The 17,608-nt window shown below is 36.6% G+C and overlaps 2 pseudogenes; both read left to right on the top strand.

Annotated features, from left to right (window-relative positions):
* Window positions 1-2,278: 2,278 nt before the first annotated feature.
* LOC124938267 lies at window positions 2,279-10,044 on the top strand (annotated as a pseudogene).
* Window positions 10,045-10,911: 867 nt separating this feature from the next.
* Window positions 10,912-17,289, top strand: LOC124938259 (annotated as a pseudogene).
* Window positions 17,290-17,608: the final 319 nt, after the last annotated feature.

Genomic DNA, 17,608 nt, shown 5'->3' with positions numbered 1-17,608 from the left:
TTTTTCAGATTTTGCGAAAAAACGTTGAAGTTATTTTTGAGAGAAAAGATAAGATAAAAAAAACAAGATCTTATAAAATTTTCAAACAATGTTTCAGGCGTGGCTTCATCATCTTAAATGTGGCTGCATCAGGACACGACCAGTCACCAGAGCTGGTCCTACTTAAAGTAAGTTTAGCACCTGCCTAGTGTCACGGCCCATTGGTGTGGCATGCACATGTCAAGCCTACAAGGTGCATTTTCCAGAATATTCAAGTCTTTGGTCATTTCTGGAACTCTCTAGAATCCTCTAGGAGTTCCTGTTTTTTTTTTGTCATGGAACTCTCTAGATTTATATAGGAGTTCCTCTTTTATGAGTGAGGTCATGGAACTCTCTAGATTTATTTAGGAGTTCCTCTTTTGTAAGTAGGGTCATGGAACTTTCTAGAATTCTCTAGGAAGTTCCTTTTGTATGTAAAGTGGAGAACTCTCTAGAATTCTCTAGGAGTTCTCATGTATAGGTGCTAGTAGAATTCTCTAGAAATATCTAGGAATTCTTGGGTCTAGGTTAGGTAATAGAAGTGTCTAGAAAACACTAAGTCTAGGAGGATCTAGAATGATCCATACACTTGTATATAAACAAGTCTTGGCCATAAACCAAGACACTCAACTCAACAATCAATGTTCAAAGCACTCAACACTTGTAATACCTCACTCTTGTAAGCAATAAACAAAATATTCTCCAAGCTCTTACTCTCTCAAATTGTTCCATCTTCTTGCATCTTTTAGAAGGCTGACTAGCTAGGATTGAGGCAATCTAGCCTAGTGCCGCGCGGGACGAGGGAATATTCGGTGACCGAGTTTCTGCCCGTGATAAGTGGTATCAGAGCGAAAGTGGTATCGCATCCACGTTTGTGCTTTCGCATTTGAAAGAAGAGATGGATTCAAGTTCCAAAGTCACAAAGGTTTCGGCCGGCGAACAGTAGGACAAGAGGTCCAGAAGGGACAAGTCTGTCGAGAGGAGTGTCGGCATGGAAGCGCAGGTGACCCGGCTTGAGGAAGGCATGTCCGAGCACCAGGAGGCTCTCGAAGTGTTTAGCGCGGTGGCTGAAAAGGCGACGGCGTTGGATGAGGCTGGTGAAAAGTTGGAGAACGAGGTGATGAGGATCATTAACAATATGAACCGGAGCATTCGTGACGAAGTGCTGGGATCGGTTCGAGGGGAGGTTAATGATATCCGCCATGAAGTGCTCGAGACAATCCGGGGATAAGGCCATGCGAGGATCGACGCTCTCCGAAGGGAGATAATGGGGAGGCTCGATGCTATGGAGGATCAGATTGAGTGGAATGGAGGGGAACTTCGAGGTGCGGTACCTCGTTGGATGGATGTTCCCAAGCCAACTCCGTTCAAAGGATCGAAGAGTGCAAGGGAAATGGAGGACTTCCTTTGGAACATGGAGAGGTACTTTCGGGCATCAAACATACTAGATGATTGTGGCAAGTTGGAGACAACACATTTCTTCCTGCAAGAGATGGCACTACTGGGGTGGAGGAGGCGGGAAGTAGATATTGAACGAGGTACGTTGCGAATGGAGACGTGGGAAGACTTCAAGACCGAGTTCAAGCGCCAATTCTTCCCAGAGAACGTCGAGTTCGAGGCTAGGAAAAGGTTGAATCAACTTGTGCACAACAGGAGCATCAAGGAGTATGTGAAGGAGTTCCAGGAGTTGATGCTCGAGTTACCGAGTCTAACGGAACATGAGGCCCTGTTCACGTTTGTGAATGGCCTTAAGACTTGGGCGCAGTTGGAGCTGCAAAGAGCCAAGGTGCGGGACGTCTCCGAGGCAATCGCGGTTGTAGAAAGGATGTTAGAGCTCAAAGTGTCTGTGGATAGGCCGAAGATCCTTAGGGACGAGGAGGAAAATAGTGGGGGAGACCTCCCACGTGACCAGGAGAAAGGTGGGGGAGACCGCCCACCTAGGAAGGGGCATGCACATAACAACTCTGTGGGGAAGACCGATGACTCGGGTAAGCCAAGAGTGTGTCAGATTTGTGGTGCCCATAATCACATAAAGTTTATGTGCCCGTTCAAGGGGGAAAAGGTTGCAGCAGTTAAAGGACACGAGTCTTCCGAGGAAGAGGAAGGGACTCGGGTAGGATCCTTGAGACTACTCAACGCTGCGAAGACTAGTGTTGCGAAGCCGGTCAAGGAAACAAGGAGTGGCTCTTTGTTCGTGGAAGCTTAGATCGGGGGAAGACGCATTAAGGCACTAGTGGATACAGGGGCTACGCACAACTTCATGCGAGAAGGAGTAGCCAAGGCGTTGGGTCTGCGGATCAGCCCAACAAGAGGGACGGTGAAGTCCTTCGATGTAGCCAAACCGGTGGCTGGGGAGGCTAGGAAAGTGCACACCAGGATCGAAGACTGGTATGGGACAGTCTCGTTTACCTTGGTCCCAATGGAAGACTACGACGTAGTGTTGGGACTACAATGGTGCGATCAGTTACGCGCTTGCATAATGCCTTATTCCGATTCCTTAATCATTTTGGATCACGGGAAGTCTAGCGTGATTCCAACAAGGAGAGAATCAGAGGGAATAGGCATGTTCTCGGCAATGCGATTCAGCCGAGGTCGCAAATGTGGTAAAGGGGCTTTTACCACTTTTGCTAGAGTGGATGATGGGGACGGTTCCAAGGGGAAAGGACAAGTACCCAAGGAAGTCCAAAGGAGGTGCAAGGTCTTTGAGCGGCTCAAGACTAAAGGCACGAAACCATCAGATCCACAAGGTTTGGCCACATGCAACGTGGGCCAAAGTCAGTCTGCCTTCACTCGCGCCAAGTCCGTGGGAAAAGAAGCAGGTCATGCTCGAGCATCTTTGGAGGGAGACGCCAAGAAGATGAAGAGAGGGGCAGATCTGAGAAGGTGTGCAATAAAATAAGGAGACGGTGGAAGGGGGAAGTTGCCCCCGCAACAGTTGAAGTCTCTGCGGTCTGTGCTCAAGGGGCTTGTGCGCAGATTCGAGGGACCATTTTCAATCGAGAGACGTGTGGGAAATGTCTCATATCAGTTGGAGCTGGCGGCCATAAGTTCACCCGATGTCGTGACGTGCAAAGGGGAGGAAGAGCACTTAGGGGACGCTAGGAAGAAGATCACCATGCATCGTTCTAAGGTTGTGCTGAGGTCGGTCACGACTTAGGTGGTGGAGAATGTCACTGCCCATTGGTGTGGGGTGCACATGTCAAGCCTACAAGGTGCATTTTCCAGAATATTCAAGTCTTGGGTCATTTCTGGATCTCTTTAGAATCCTCTAGGAGTTCCTGGATTTTGCTGGTCATGGAACTCTCTAGATTTATCTAGGAGTTCCCCTTTTATGAGTGAGGTCATGGAACTCTCTAGATTTATCTAGGAGTTCCTCTTTTGTAAGTAGGGTCATGGAACTTTCTAGAATTCTCTAGGAAGTTCCTTTTGTATGTAAGGTGGAGAACTCTCTAGAATTCTCTAGGAGTTCTCATGTATAGGTGCTAATAGAATTCTCTAGAAATATCTAGGAATTCTTGGGTCTAGGTTAGGTAATAGAAGTGTCTAGAAAACACTAAGTTTAGGAGGATCTAGAATGATCCATACACTTGTATATAAATAAGTCTTGGCCATAAACTAAGACACTCAACTCAACAACCAATGTTCAAAGCACTCAACACTTGTAATACCTACAAGCTCTTTCTCTCTCAAATTGTTCCATCTTCTTGCATCTTTTAGAAGGATGACTAGCTAGGATTGAGGAAATCTAGCCTAGTCCGCGCGAGACGAGGGAATATTCGGTGACCGAGTTTCTGCCCGTGACACTAGGCTCTCCTTCCAATGGTCACCTCCAAAAAAAAAATTAGTATTTCTTAATACAAAATTATTAATATTTCCAACATAACTCCAATATTACCATCTAAATAAAAAAATAAGAATAATCCTACAAACAAATTATTCAATATATTGTATTTAAGAGGATTTTATTGTATTTGGAAATTATTTGAACAAATTGAATGGCGGACTCCTGCTGCCCACCTCTTAAAGAAAGCTTTGCTTGTTAGACTCTGCCTACTCACTCGGACAACTCTCTGAAATCTCGCGCGAGAGTGTGCAGTCTCTTTCTCCCATGTTGAGTCATAGGCAACACCTCAGACGAGTCACATGCACATAAACTTGTACATGTGGTTATGGCCAAAAACCTTGCATACAGTACTAATATGTGTAGATCCCCATAATTCGAGTAAGATTGTCATGGCGCGAAACCAGATATGGTTATGTATGACCTTGTTTTCTATATTGGTTATGTTTTTCATTTCTTGTCTAGCAGAATGAGACATTTCTTGTTAATCGAGTATAAACTTAAACTAAATATGTTTGTGATGCAAGCTATAATGTTGAATGTATGCGGGATCCCATCCTTAATAATTCATGGTTAGATGAAGATAATGTCTCATTCTGACTTAAACAAATTACTTTTAATATTCAATTTTTGGAATCTTTTTTCAATACTAAATACAGATAATTGAGATATTTTTTTATATTTTAATTCTTATTTGCTTTGACCTAACTTGATAATTAATTAATATATACAATAAATTCAACAAAATTATGGATAAGTAATTAATTATTTATTAATTAAATTTTCAAAATTATAATTTAATATTTTTCAAAATCAAGATTATATTTTACATAATATAATACATTTTTTTATAAAAAATAATAATTATTAATTCCATTTAAAATAAAAATAATAAAAAAATATGTTAAATTATGTTTTAGTTTTTTTTAATATTATAAATAGATAAAAATATTTTTATAAGATTATTAAAAACAATATATTATAAAAACAATGATATATAAAAACATTTATATATATATATATATATGTATTAATTATTTAATAAAAAAGTTAAATTTATTTAATATTAAAAGAAGTTAATTAATTATTTATTAAAGTTTAGATTTTAATTAAAAAAAATTATTAATAAATAATATAAATATATAATTTTAGAAAAAGATAAATAAAAAATGATTTAAAAAAAAAAACATATAATATTTATAATTATTTTGGGTTTATTATATATAGTGGTTATTTTATAATAAATTGTTAAAATATTTGATTATTTTTTATTACAACTAATTTTCAAAATAATTTCAGAAATTAATATTATTTTGGTTTTATGTTTTTAATCATTATAATATAAGAATATAGAATAATTATTTTAAATATAATAAATCATTATTATTTTTTATAAAAATATTATAATATTTTAATTTTGAAATATATTAAATTATAATTTTTAAAAAGGAATAAATAAATAATTATTAATAAATAGATATTAAATAAATAATAAATAAATAATTATTAAAATAAAACAAAATATTTTAATATAAAATAAATGATATGCATAAAAAGTAAAAACATATATATATATATATATATATATATATATATATATATTAATTATTTTAAAAAAATCAAATTTATTTAACAATTTAATAAAAAGTTAATTAATTCTTTATTTAAGTTTTAATTTTAATTTAAAATATTTATTTTATTATTAACAAATAATTTTAATATTTAATTTTATAAAAACTTAATAAAAAATTATTTTAATAAAATATTATTTTAATTAAAAAAACACATAATATTTATAATTATGTTTATAATAATTTGACGTTATTATTTCATGCGCCTGATCTCTTAGACCCGATACTTCTTCAATTCTTCATATCTTTGTTAAAATTCTTCACATAGTTTAGTTTATTAAATGTTGAGTTGAGTTTGTAAATTTTTATTTTTTTTATTTAAATATAAATATAATTATCTATTAATTAAAATTTCAAAATTATAATTTAATATTTATTAAAATTAATATATTATAAGAATAATATTTATTTTTATCTAATATCATATAATTTTTATAAAAAATATTAATTATTAAATAGATTTAAAATTAATGAAAAATATTTTAAATAATTTTTTAATGTTAATGAAAAATATTTTAAATAACTTTTTTATATTATAAAATTATTAGATAAAAATATTTATTATTAAAAATTAATATTTAAAAAATATTATATATGTAAAAATTAATATATAAATATATATTAATTAATTATTTAAGAAAAGTTTCAAATTTTTTAATATTTAAAAAAAGGTTAATTAATTATATTTTAGATTTTAATTAAAAATATTTATTTAATATATAATATTTTAGGTTTATTATGGATAGTAATATTGACATTTATTAAAAACAAATATTTTATTATAATTTATTTAAAAATTACAAAATAATTAATATGTTTAATATTATTATAATATTTTTTTATTAATTATTATTTTATTGAAAAAAATAATTTAAAAAATAAAATAAATATCAATTAAAAGCTTACTTTTATTTATTTTATTTTATTTTATAAACAGTTCGTTATTTTTACAGTAAATATTTTATTTTGAAATTATTTTAATATTTTATATTTATTATGTATTATAAAATTAATAACTTTTAAAAAATATATTTTATGTTTTTTATTTACAAATATATTTTATTTTAATATTTTATGTTTATTATTTACAGAAATTAATATTTATTAAACATTAATTTAATTATAAAAAAATTAAAATTGGTATTTTTTTAAATTTAAATATTCTATGAAAGAAAATTAGTGGTAAGATTATTCATTAATTCTTTTCTTAATATTAATTATTTATTAATTAAAATTTTCAAAATTAAAAATTTCAAAATTAAAATTTATTATCTTTCAAAATTAAAATTTAATTTAATATTTTTATTGTGAGAATAAAATATATTCTTTATACAAAAATAGTTATCATTAATTAAATTAAAAATATGTTAGATTTATTTTTTATTTTTGTGCATAATAATTTTGGGAGATTTGTGAAGTTTCTCACACCTTAAACCAAAAGATCCTTGTCTCAAATAAAACTGCAAAAGTTGTCGTTTTAATATTTTTGAGGACCAAGAAATTTAGTCCGGGTCAGCCAGTAGAGTGTATTCTTCATGTCTAGCACCAAGAAAAGTTAGCTCATGGCTAACCCAAGACGGAGGAATATCGGTGCCCATGATTGAGAATCCTCATCATCTAGGATCGAGAATTCCCGAACCCAAGACCGAGGGTTCTTCACACTCAGGACCGACAAAGTTTTGTCTTTTTTTTTTTTAAATTGAAATTCATTTAATTACTAAAGGAACAATCTATTACACAAAATTTAATTTTAACAACTGAAAACCAATGATTTGGGAACAAATAAATATATAGAAAAACAAATATTTATTTATTTTAATACATGTGAGTTGAAATAATTATTTAGATGTTAGGTATGAATCCAAGGCCGGCCATAATAGAACAACGAGAATATTAGTAGATTTCATTAATTATTTTTTTTTCATATTTAATAAAAAATATTTTGTTTCCCTCTATATAAGAACAAAATGAATATGAAAATAAAATTCTAATCAATCCCTATTCAATCTAAAATACAATAATTAATTAATTAATCTGGTTTAATCAATCATTTTGGACAATTATTGGTGATTGTAAATTATGAATTATGATTTTATTATATACAAAGCCTAATTCAAACCAGGTGGATCAGTTTCAACCCATCCATAATATAATAAATAATATAATTTTTTATTTCAATTCACTATTTATTTTTTAAATAAAAAAACTCACATTTTCCACTCATTTTATTAATGACTTTTTTCTTTATTTTCTCAAATTCAATTTATTTTTGTTTCAAACCCACATTATTTGATATATGCTTATTAAAACCTAAACTAGTACTACAATCTCGTTATTTCTTTTTAAAATTTCGATGGATTTGTCCTCGGGATCAGCAGTAGGTCGAAATTTTTCGAAAAATAAGAAATGAATAAAAGTGTATAGAATAATTTGACACCAAAAATTAACATGAAAGATAATTACAAAATTTTCAATACATTAAATCAATTACTACACTTTTTCTTGTCAATATTTTGAAAGCTTACTATTGTTTATCTTTAAATTCATCAATTATATAATAATAAATTCTTGTTTAAGTTTACATAAAGCAAAATAAAAATTGCAGGGCCTGGTTGTTCTTCTCTTGCATTTGGAGCCATGACAGAAGTCGGAGCTTTCCGTGTTCACAATGATGGAAAAACTCTGTTTTACAACAAATTCGCATGGAACAAAGGTATATATATATGATCAATCATCTCTTTCTTTCTTCAGATTTTCAGATCCATTACAGTCATGGGCGGATTATGTCCAAGGGGATGTATTTTGACAATACCGAACAATTTCCGTCGCTAAAGGGTGATAGCGAAAATAAACTTGATTTATTTTGTTTGTTACATGATATTGGATAGATTTGATGAAAAAAGTTTAGTCCAAGTAGAGTTCAAATCCTGGCTCCGCCTTTGATTATATAATACATTGTTTCTTCTACAGTCGCAAACGTCCTATTTTTGGAATCGCCAGCAGGAGTAGGTTTTTCATACTCAAACACATCAGATTACTCAGTACTAGGCGATACGAAAACCGCACACGATAATTACATATTCCTATTGAATTGGCTTGAAAGATTTCCCGAGTATAAATCCAGATATTTCTACATCTCCGGCGAGAGTTACGCCGGACATTACGTTCCTCAACTTGCATACACCATTTTTCAACACAACAAATCTGCAAAGAAGAATCGCTTTATAAACTTCAAAGGATTAATGGTCAGTTTTATCAATTTCAATTCAATTTAATTCATCTGTAACTGAATCGAATTTGTGTTTTGAATGAAGATTGGAAATGCTGTGATTAATGAAGGGACAGATAGTGCGATAGTGCTGGGATGTACGATTATTTTGCATCTCATGCCCTAATTTCTGATGAACTTGGAAAGCAAATTCGGAAAACCTGCAATTTCTCAGCAGATGAAGTCAGTATTGAATGCAAAAAGCATATAGATGCATCCGATGCCAATACTTTTAATGTTGACGGTCTTAGTATCTACAACATTTACGCTCCAATCTGCAAAAATTCTCAAGTCACTCTACTTCCTAAGAAAACCTCTGTAAGTCGTCCAAATTCTCGTTTCCAATTCAAAATCGAGGGATGACAATAAGTCGAATTGAAAATTTTGAAATAATATTTATAATTGTGGAGTGCAGATAAGGAATATTGATCCTTGCATTGACCAATATACATATACTTATCTGAATAGTCCAGATGTCTAAAAAGCCCTCCATGCTAATGTCACTAACCTCACTTATGATTGGAACCATGCAGGTAAATAATAAATTTTGTTATTTTTATTTTTAATATTCCCTTCAAACATTTTTATTTTAAAACTTTCTTATATATTGAAAATGAAAAAATTCGTTTAAAATTAATGTGGTAAACGACAACGATGTACTACACTATAATAACCCTAAGGATTACGTATCAACTGTAATTCCTGAGTTGAGAGAGCTAATGGCAGGCGGAATTCGCATATGGATCTTCAGGTAATACTTTTAAACCTAGATTGTTTGATATTGGTTTATTTGAAAATTTTATATTTTGTAATACAGTGGGGACGTAGATGGAAGGGTACCCGTTACTTCAAGGGAATACTCTATTGCTTCAATGAAACTCCCCATCAAGAATGAATGGCGTCCTTGGGTATTCAACCAAGAGGTATTATTAATACTATTATTATTATTATTAATTAATTAATTGTTAATAATTAATTTAAATATTTATATATATATATAGGTTGGTGGGTATGTTCAAGTTTATAAAGGAGATTTGACATTTGCAACGGTTAGAGGAGCCGGACATGAGGTGCCAAGTTATGAGCCTGCAAGAGCTCTTACTCTAATTGCTTCATTCCTCAAGGGAAAGCCTCTTCCAGCTTTCCAAGATCAAAATTAAATAAATTTTATGTTCTATATTGGGAGAGGTTGATCGATGATGATGAAGTGTTTGTTATTCTATCACTTTTCTATATTGATGTATCAATTAATTTTAGTTTCAATAAAAGTTATTTATTTACTTATTTATAAGGGTCACATATTATTTTTATTTATACAAGTTATCAAGAGTGTGATCTTTCTAATGAAAATTGGATTCCATTCCTATTTTTTTCTTCTCCAATATTCTCCTCTGTTTCTATTGTTGATCTTCATTAGGTTTCAATGGTGGGTATTGTTTCAGGTTCAATTCTTATGTTCACATGAACATCTTGCATTTTTGCAGTTAGTTTTGATTATGAAAAAAGTTCATTTCTTTTTGATATTTCACTTTATTTTTTATTTTTATTATATTAAAATTTAGTGAATATTACAGTGATCAGAGATATGATATCTAGATAAATTAATAGAAAATAAACTTATTGTTTGATTTGTTTCTAGATTTACAAATCTAATTGAAAACCCATGTTCTTGTTCTTGATATGATATCATGATAGTGTTTCCTAATATTCAGTGGTAGACGTATAAACTCATGTTGTAACGGTCTTTGTTCGAGTCTTCGTTCCTAGTTTCGGAATTTTTTTTTTATCATAGTGTTCTTGTTTGAGAATTATTTTCTAATAATCTTTGACTGATTCAAGTTATTGAAAATAAAGTTATTGAAGTGTTAAGTGGGTAAAATTAATATTCTCAGCAAGGTCTTTAAGTTATGACTATGAATTCGTGCTGACTTTTTAATTTAAAAATTAAAATAAAATTACCTATTAAAACATTTTTGTTTGCTTAAATTAGCTGTTGAACAATATTGAGGGATCAAATTTTTGGATATTATAATTTATAAACATGATTTTTTGTCTTTTTAATTTGACAGTTCTTTCCCAAGAATTTGAGTTCATCTATAAGGTGTTTTTGGATCAAATACCCATTTGTTAGAATCAATCAGAAAGGTGTTTTTATGTTTGTTAAAACGAGATATGTAAACTTGGAGAATAAATGGGTATTTTCGGTGGTGATAACTTCGGTTATATGCATTGTTCTTGTGGTAACATCATTCAATAGGGCTTGGTATCTTCCTTGAGAACAATCAATTCAATATTTTCAGTTGTCAATACAAATGATCAAATTCTAGTATCGACCCCCCTCGAAATTCTCGTTTCGCTTACTTGATTTCCGGTTCTAGAGGTGACATGGAGAAGTTATGGAGAACACTTCAAAGCATTTATCATCCTTTGAACCATTATGTGGTTTATTTGGACTTCGAATCCCCATTAATAAAGAGGTTGAAACTTGCTTCTCAAATTGAAAAGATCCAACATTTTCGATATATGGAAATGTTTACATGAATTCAAAAGCTAATATGGTTACTTATAGAGGACCTACAATGGTTGCAAATACTCTACATGCTTGTGCTATTCTTCTCAAGAGAAGTAAAGATTGGGATTGGTTTATAAATCTTAGTGCTTCAGATTATCCACTTGTAACACAAGATGGTAAGTGTCACAAAGGCAATTATGCAGCGGAATTTTTACTAAGTTTTTCGCCCTTGTGCGGCCTGTTTTGCGCACCAAAACAGTCAGCCAAACTCCGAGGTTCACTTCTCTCAAAGAAATAAACAAATAACTCAACAAATCTGCCCAGACCCACAATAATAAATCAAACATTCAGCAAAGATAAACACACACCAGATTACGGGCTAATGCCCAACTTTGTATTATATTCACTCACAAATATCAATTACAAAGAGGCTATAAATTATCAAGGCTGGACACAAAATGACTCTCACTTGTGGGGGATATTTTTCTATCCGAAAATCTAACTAGATCCTAACACCCAACAAAACGTCTTGTGCAGCTCATGATATATTTATAGCCCTTAAGAATAACAGTAAGAAACTTGGAGACGGAGAAAGCCCTTGGCTAGGTCTTGGCTAAAAAAGTCATCCAAGACTTGGCCTTCCGAAATTATAGGGACTTTGACCGGGCCTTCCCGAAATACTCGGTCTCGGCCAGGACTTTGACCGGGCCTTCCCGAAATACTCGGTCTCGGCCAAGACTTCTTCCATCTTTGACTTAACGCTGTGCCTTTCTTCGGTCGCCCAGAGGATCGGGACATTATCGGTCCAAAACTGGCCCAAGGCCCAATCTCTGGTCGAGGCCTGACCCATGCCCAATGATCTGGCCCATGCTGAAACGCTTCGGTCCTCGGTCATCTGTCCTCCTCGGTCGGATGCTTCCGCAAGGCTGACCTTTACTCGGTCTTATGCTTCCTTCTCCACACTTTTCCCACCTTCTGCGCGCACACTCAATGCGCCGGCTGTGGTTACTCTTTCGGCCCTAGGTCGCACGCACACGACCCCACTTCAGCCTCCACTCGGTCCTGGCCTTCCGCAATCCGGCCCCCGACCTACATTTCGCCAACACCTCTCTCGGTCCTGGCATTCCACACTCGTGCCACGACAAACGCATGCTAACATCAATCTCTCGGTCCTGGTACTCAACCCTTCGGTCCGGCAAACGCATGCTAACATCATTCTCTCGGTCCTGGTGCTCAACCCTTCGGTCCGACAACGCATGCTAACATCATTCTCTCGGTCCTGGTACTCAACCCTTCGGTCCGACAGCAACTTTGATTACTTAGCATTCTGGGGCCAGTGCCGAACGCCCTCGACACTCTTCTCGGCCCCTCTCGGTCCTGGCCAACACACAGCCAAGACAACTCGGCTGAAACCCTGCACCTAAGTCGCCCGCACACGACTTCTTCTCGGCACGCTTCTTCTCGGTCCTGGCGCTTCACACAAGCACCAGAACATCGGCTTCAGTTCCATCGCCTTCTCATCTCTGGTACCCTGCCGCACACCCGCGACTCTTTTTGGGTACCTCTCGGTCCTGGCTATCCGTAATCAAGCCCGGACCGAGGCCAGCATGTTACGCTTGTAACACACCACCCCCACTAGAAGAGCACAACGTCCTTGTTGTGGGTTGCACAAAACTCGCCTCACCCAAGCACATAGAATATAATTTCTCGGTCCCCCTAGCCAAACTCACCTTTAGCATCCGCATCAGGACTATGTGCTCAGCAAATCTATCCGCACCCTAGATAGAGGTCTTCCTGTTCGCATTCAGGAATATTTCCGCATCCAAGTACATGAAACACCCTTCAATAGTCTTCTCGGCCGAGCATCCCTTCAGCCATTCAAATAAGACCGTATACTTGCAAAATCTACCCCCTCCCGGGATAGAGATCTTCCCGCCCTCATTTGGGAATCCAAGAAAAAGGCTCCCTGAAAACCGTGGCCACAGTCCCCAAAGCATCCCCAGCAGTAGTATCCCCTACACCTCTTTCTCGGTCTTGTCTAGGCATAACCCTAGGCAAGTTATCATCTGCCTCATATCAAGCTGATGTGTGAAGTCCCCCTTGGTTACCTTTTTAGCATCCTTCAAGAGTCTGGACTTCCTAAGCGCCAGATCTTTAACATATGTCGACACTTCGCCCTCGCTGGCCCTCATCTCCATCAAAGCCGACGCATCCGCCTCTTCTTCCCACATTCGGCCTACATCTGGCTGAATGTTTATGAGACATCTCGACTTCTTTCTTCTTGGAGCATCGCAAGTTTCTGTCATAAAGGAGGGAGAACCCGACTCTCCACTTGGCAGCACTTCAAAATAAGTCTGCACCTCCACCTTTGCTTGGACCAGAAACATATTTCCTAGGATGATATCACCAACATCTAGGAGGACAGAAACACACCTGATCTGCCCCGGCCAATATCCCGCATGGAAATCAGCAATCTGCCCGCCTTTACTCGGCGCTGCTTTGGAATTCAAGGCCTTCTCACGGCCTTTATATTGGGACCAAACATATCCCCTCTTTAGAATTCCTAAAAGGACTTCCCGCAAGCCCATCTTCTTATGGATTGAACAAGGACCTTCGAATAACCAAGCCCTCCAATAGAGGTCTGCATCCCCCATATGACACATGTTGATTCTAAGTCCCCGCTCCTCCATAAGGACCTTCGTTGCTGTGTAATCTGCTCCAGGATCCCACAAAAACTTTTCTCTTTCTTTGCAGCTCTTCCCACCGCCAAAGAATGTTGGTTCACGTACCTTGAACCATGTTGAAGAACCTGCTACTGTTTCTAATCTCGAAGCAGCAACTTTCTTCCAAAACTTGATCTCGCTATCAAGTTGTTCTCGTTTAGATTCAAGGTCTTCCTCGCATAGAAACACCTTCTTTCCAACAGAATCCAAAACTTCAGTATTAGTATCCCGCCTGGACAGCCAATCTGAATTAGGGCAGTCTGTTCTGAAAATAGATAAAGAATCTTCTCCACCGGGGGTTGGGGCACCAGCAAAGTCTTCAAAGTCTCGCACCCTTGGTTCTCTCTCTGGAACTCGACTTATGGTTGATCTATTTTCGGCCATCTTTTGAAAAAATATCCAGCAACTTGGGCTCTGATACCACCTGTCACAAAGGCAATTATGCAGCGGAATTTTTACTAAGTTTTTCGCCCTTGTGCGGCCTGTTTTGCGCACCAAAACAGTCAGCCAAACTCCGAGGTTCACTTCTCTCAAAGAAATAAACAAATAACTCAACAAATCTGCCCAGACCCACAATAATAAATCAAACATTCAGCAAAGATAAACACACACCAGATTACGGGCTAATGCCCAACTTTGTATTATATTCACTCACAAATATCAATTATAAAGAGGCTATCAATTATCAAGGCTGCACACAAAATGACTCTCACTTGTGGGGGATATTTTTCTATCCGAAAATCTAACTAGATCCTAACACCCAACAAAACGTCTTGTGCAGCTCATGATATATTTATAGCCCTTAAGAATAACAGTAAGAAACTTGGAGACGGAGAAAGCCCTTGGCTAGGTCTTGGCTGAAAAAGTCATCCAAAACTTGGCCTTCCGAAATTATAGGGACTTTGACCGGGCCTTCCCGAAATACTCGGTCTCGGCCATGACTTTGACCGGGCCTTCCCGAAATACTCGGTCTCGGCCAAGACTTCTTCCATCTTTGACTTAACACTGCGCCTTTCTTTGGTTGCCCAGAGGATCGGGACATTATCGGTCCAAAACTGGCCCAAGGCCCAATCTCTGGTCGAGGCCTGACCCATGCCCAATGATCTGGCCCATGCTGAAACGCTTCGGTCCTCGGTCATCTGTCCTCCTCGGTCGGATGCTTCCGCAAGGCTGACCTTTACTCGGTCTTATGCTTCTTTCTCCACACTTTTCCCACCTTCTGCGCGCACACTCAATGCGCCGGCTGTTGTTACTCTTTCGGCCCTAGGTCGCACGCACACGACCCCAATTCGGCCTCCACTCGGTCCTGGCCTTCCGCAATCCGGCCCCCGACCTACATTTCGCTAACACCTCTCTCTGTCCTGGCATTCCACATTCGTGCCACGACAAACGCATGCTAACATCAATCTCTCGGTCCTGGTACTCAACCCTTCGGTCCGGCAAACGCATGCTAACATCATTCTCTCGGTCCTGGTGCTCAACCCTTCGGTCCGACAACGCATGCTAACATCATTCTCTCGGTCCTGGTACTCAACCCTTCGGTCCGACAGCAACTTTGATTACTTAGCATTCTGGGGCCAGTGTCGAACGCCCTCGACACTCTTCTCGGCCCCTCTCGGTCCTGGCCAACACACAGCCAAGACAACTCGGCTGAAACCCTGCACCTAAGTCGCCCGCACACGACTTCTTCTCGACACGCTTCTTCTCGGTCCTGGCGCTTCACACAAGCGCCAGAACATCGGCTTCAGTTCCATCGCCTTCTCATCTCCGGTACCCTGCCGCACACCCGCGACTCTTTTTGGGTACCTCTCGGTCCTGGCTATCCGCAATCAAGCCCGGACCGAGGCCAGCATGTTACGCTTGTAACAGTAAGTCACTTTCTATTGTTTATTTTCTTTTGCTAAATAGTCATTTTGATTTGACTGAGTCTTGTGTTTTTTTATTTCAGATCTTATATATACTTTTTCTAATTTAAGCCGGGAATTGAACTTCATCGAGTATACTAGCAATCTTGGTTGGAAAGAGTACGTTATTCCTCTCCAAATCGTCGTAATATTTGGAAAACTAGTGTTAGAATTTTCTATTCACGCCTCATTTTCAGGGAGGTTAGAGCGAAACTTTTAATTATTGACGCCGGGCTCTAACACTCGAGGAAACAAAATCTATTTTCAGTTAACCGGAAGAGGACATTACCAACCGCTTTCAAATTATTTACTGGTTTGAAATCGCTCTATTGTCTTTGTCCTTTTTACCGGATTTCTAACATGGAATTTGAATTTTTCGCGCTTGACCATTTCAGGTTCGGCGTGGATGATCCTCTCGCGTTCATTTGTGGAATACATAATACGGGGTTGGGACAATCTTCCGAGAACATTACTCATGTATTACACAAATTTTTTGTCTTCACCCGAAGGATATTTTCATACGGTTATATGCAACGCTCCAGAATTCGCACACAGTGGTGAATCACGACATGCACTACATTGCTTGGGACAATCCTCCAAAGCAGCATCCACACGTTCTCAATGGTATCCAATTTCTTATCTTTTCTATACATATTATTTTTATTTATACAAGTTATCAAGAGTGTGATCTTCCTTTGATTGGTAGAATAATTTAAATGAGTTGAGAATATGACATTAAGTGATTAAGTGTAATAAATCAAACAACTTTGTACAAACTAAATCGGATGAATATTTTTTTTTGTTTGAGCTGGATATAAAATTTGAGACAAAATAGTTTTTTTTGAAAAAGGTCCATGCAAATTATATAAATGAGAGTCGTTTAAGGACAACGACAAAAGCATAACAAGAAAAGAAAGAAAGATAAAAAACAAAAATAAAAACAAACAAACAACGTGACATAAATGTTTACAAATGACCAAAGGGTATGACAAAATAACAAACTTTAACGAACACGGAGATCTTCAATAAGATCAATGAGTTCACAGACCGCATCAACTGGTTTTCCCAAAGAAACCTCCCCGATTGTCATAATAATATAATTATGAATTAGACGCATTGGTCTGCTACGGTTACTAAACGTTCTCCGATTCTTTTCAAGCCAAATGGTCCACAAAAAGATAAGTGGAATAGTGGTCCAACGAGTCAGCCCAACCGAACTCACCGTCTCTATTCAAACTTCCCAACAACTAACAATAGATTTTGGCATAACCCACTGAATACCAGTCATATTCCATAAAAGACTCCAAATCGCTAGCACTCCATCACAATGTAAGAGCAAGTGAAACGCTGACTCCACCTCTTTATGACACCTTCGACAACGACTCGCCATAATACACCCATTTTTCATGCATCTATCATCTGTTAAAATCCCTCAGTGCATTACACTCCATCCAAAGAAAGAGATCTTCAATGGGAGTTTAGACTCCCATAACTTCTCCTAAATAAAATTGTAAGGTGCATTCTCAGCAATTAAGGAGTAGCAATAACTACCTTAAAGGTATCAATATCTTGCCAACGCATAATATCATGCGAAGACGGATTCACCTCTTTGCGCCCCACCAAGTTCAACACTTTATCATGTAAAGCTAACTCATCAACATTAAGTCTTCTCCTATACCCGATTCTCATAGAAAAACCATTAGAGCTCATA

Source organism: Impatiens glandulifera, chromosome 1 (genome assembly GCF_907164915.1).
Source record: "Impatiens glandulifera chromosome 1, dImpGla2.1, whole genome shotgun sequence".
Classification (NCBI taxonomy): Eukaryota; Viridiplantae; Streptophyta; class Magnoliopsida; order Ericales; family Balsaminaceae; genus Impatiens; species Impatiens glandulifera.
Note: the sequence above shows the minus strand (reverse complement) of the source record. Positions and strands in the feature narration are given on the sequence as shown.